The sequence below is a fragment of the Trachymyrmex cornetzi genome, unplaced genomic scaffold (genome assembly GCF_001594075.2).
Source record: "Trachymyrmex cornetzi isolate Tcor2-1 unplaced genomic scaffold, Tcor1.1 scaffold1240, whole genome shotgun sequence".
NCBI classification, from domain to species: domain Eukaryota; kingdom Metazoa; phylum Arthropoda; class Insecta; order Hymenoptera; family Formicidae; genus Trachymyrmex; species Trachymyrmex cornetzi.
Genome location: NW_017295807.1, coordinates 24,851 through 27,963, shown reverse-complemented (window position 1 = coordinate 27,963; position 3,113 = coordinate 24,851). Strand labels below are relative to the sequence as shown.

The 3,113-nt window shown below is 33.8% G+C and overlaps 1 long non-coding RNA gene across 1 annotated transcript; it reads right to left on the bottom strand.

Annotated features, from left to right (window-relative positions):
* Positions 1–2,486: 2,486 nt before the first annotated feature.
* Positions 2,487–3,043, bottom strand: LOC108770332 (uncharacterized). The gene is made up of 3 exons (XR_001940590.1): positions 2,963–3,043; positions 2,781–2,882; positions 2,487–2,558 (listed from the first exon to the last, which is right to left on the bottom strand). It is a non-coding gene; the product is annotated as an uncharacterized LOC108770332 (long non-coding RNA).
* Between the last annotated feature and the right edge of the window lie 70 nt (positions 3,044–3,113).

Genomic DNA, 3,113 nt, shown 5'->3' with positions numbered 1-3,113 from the left:
GCGAGATCGCTCGTACATGCGCTCGAAAATTTCCTACGCTTGCCCCAGGGATTGGAACCAAAATGTTAAAGCTCGTGTGCAATGTCTGAGACTACAGACGAATAAAAAAAAATATTTCGCTGAGATCGTATAGCCGGATGCGCTCCGAAGAAAGACGAACGCCCGCGCGTTCCACCGTATATACGGTTATAAATATCCTACGTGATCAATTTTCCATGGCCAATGTGATCTTGTATTGCCATGCATTGCCTATTGCGTTTTAGTTGTCAAAATTCCCCCCTCCCCACCCCGTCTTGTGCAATGCTTCACCTTTCTGATCCCACCATAGTTGATAATCCACGCTCGATGTGCAACTTCACTCTGTGCCAACCTCGTGTTATTGATTGACGCTTGGCTAAGATGTCGAGTAAGTATTACACAATTTTTATACGCATATTTATGCAGTATTCTCTTTCATTTATCGTTATTTTGATACGAAAATCACGTTGGTTTTCTGTCTACATTTTTATGGTTACATTTTTTTGGTTTTTCCAGAAGAAATTTCTGATGCTGCTGAGCGGATGTTGTTGGAGGAGGATACTCCTATGGAATCTGTGGAGAGCATGATGAAGGAGCTGCTTCGACAGCAGAAAGAGGAGCGAAAGCGATATGATGCCATTTTGGAGCAACAGCAGCAGCAGCAGCAGTTGCTACAACAACTGCAGCAGCAAGTGAATGGTATATTATATTTACCTATTATTCTCTGGATCAGTGTATAATCACTGATATCTCTGCCAAGTATGCCACTGGTAATCAGTGAATTAAATGTGAGATTCCTAACGTAGCTAATCTTTATTATGTGATCTAACTAACTTTGTTTTGTTCTTAAATTCAATGAATATGGTATTGTAAAATTGAAATTAACGTGCAAATATCAGTATTTTAGTTATACAGGGTGTCTCGACCTTTTTTATCAATCACTTCTGTGTTGATAGAGCGGACTAAATTGAGTCGAAAAGTCCTCTACCATTTTACAATTTTCGCAATAGTTAATAAGATATTAATCACTAAAAATTGCAAAATATTGGTCGTGAATAATTTTTTACTCAAATACTATCAACTTTACAGAAAAACTGCAAGAGAATTATTTATCTTCTTCTTATAAAGTTCTGAGAATTTTTCCAGAATTTTTTAATACCGTATTTTCTCATATTGGTAAAAATAAGAAAATGCAGTACTAAAAAGTTGATAAAAAATTCTGAAAAAAATCTCAGAACTTTATGAGAAGAAAATAAGTAATTTTTGTCTCTTACAGTTTTTCTGTAAAATTGATAGTATTTGAGTAAAAAATTATTCAATACTAATATTTTGCAATTTTTAGTAATTAATATCTTATTAACTATTGCAAAAATTGCAATATAGTTAAAGGACTCAGTTTAGTCCACTCTATCTACACAAAAGTGATTTGCAGAAAAGGTCGGGACACCCTGTATAATGCTCAAACATTCTTCCGTTTTTAGTTGAACTTCACTGATTATCAGCCAAGTATGTCACTGGGTAATTATTTATATTTTTATATTTTCTTTTGTTTCAGCAGTAAATCGACGAGGACAGAGACGTGGGCGTAGCCGGGCCCAATGGTACCTCCGCCGTCATTATCGTGACGCGCCTACGCAAGATACTAATGACCGCAGTCAACAAGATGGTGATGGACATGGTCAACAAGATGGTGGTGATGGAGGTGGTCGAGGTGGCGGTAGTCGTGGTGGCGGTCACTACCACGGTAACTATCATCGTAGTTATCGTGGTAGAAGAATGTTTAGAGGGAGGCCGAAGCCGAATGTGACAATTGTTAAAAATTATTAAGGACATTAGGCCTTTTAATTAATTAATTAATTACAATAATTAATTAAAAGGCCTAATGTCCTTAATAATTTTGAAATAAATAATTACATTAATTAATTAATTAATTAATTACATTAATTAATTAATGTAATTAATGTAATTATTTATTATTTGCATTATTATTTGGGTTTATTGTATGTATTATTATTATTATCTGCTAATTAATTAATGTAATTAATGTAATTATTTATTATTTGCATTATTATTTGGGTTTATTGTATGTATTATTATTATTATCATCTGCATTGTTATTTGTAAAATTTCCCTGTAAAATTCGCTTAGAATGTTAATTAAAGAAATATTCATAATTCATATATTTGTTGCTTATTTCTATACCAAATCAGCTATAAAACTATTTTTACGATTACGAAAATAAAAGTCTTACAATTTTCTTCTGCAAATTGCGTAGTTTAAATAATAGTGACTATATTTTTGATAATATTACATCGTTTTAAATGTTCGTTTTTCTAAATCAGAATAGAAAAACGAATATGAGTCGGCTTATGTGTTGGCTGTATTCCACTTATAAGCATCTTCTTGTAAAGTTACTTTTGCATTTTGTGCTTCGTACTACTTCTTCTCGTATCCGTTAGTTGTATCGACTCCGTCCCATCGATGACCGGGTTTAATATCGAATCGATTTGGTGCGTACGAACCTTGATATTGCGGTGGATCTACAAAACGATTGAATGACCATTATTATAATGACTATATGCAACAATAGAACATTGACTATAATAATCTTCATCGAACATCAAAATTATCACGAAACATCTTGTCTATCGACTATAGACGAATAAAGAAAAATATTTCGCTGAGATCGTATAGCCCGAAGCGCTCCGAAGAAAGACGAACGCCCGCGCGTTCCACCGTATATATGCTTATAAATTTCTTACGTAATTTTACACGGATTTGCTGGCTTCACCATATCGAATATCTTTGACATCTTCAAAATTAACGGGCTCTTGACCATGCATTGTCATCTGTTCTTGTATCGCCTACAAAATATTTTAGTGTTTTTCACTTCGTGAAATTGATTCAGAAACTGTAACAAAATTTATGTTATAGTAATACATACCCTGAAAAAATAATTCAGACAAAAAGTATCCAAGTAACCACGATTGTTAATGTCGAGAATTCGAAAGAGGTAATGAAGACTGAGGTTCGTGCCGATTCTTTAATGCTAAAACGAAATCCAAATACGTCTTATAATCCATCTCGCCTTCATA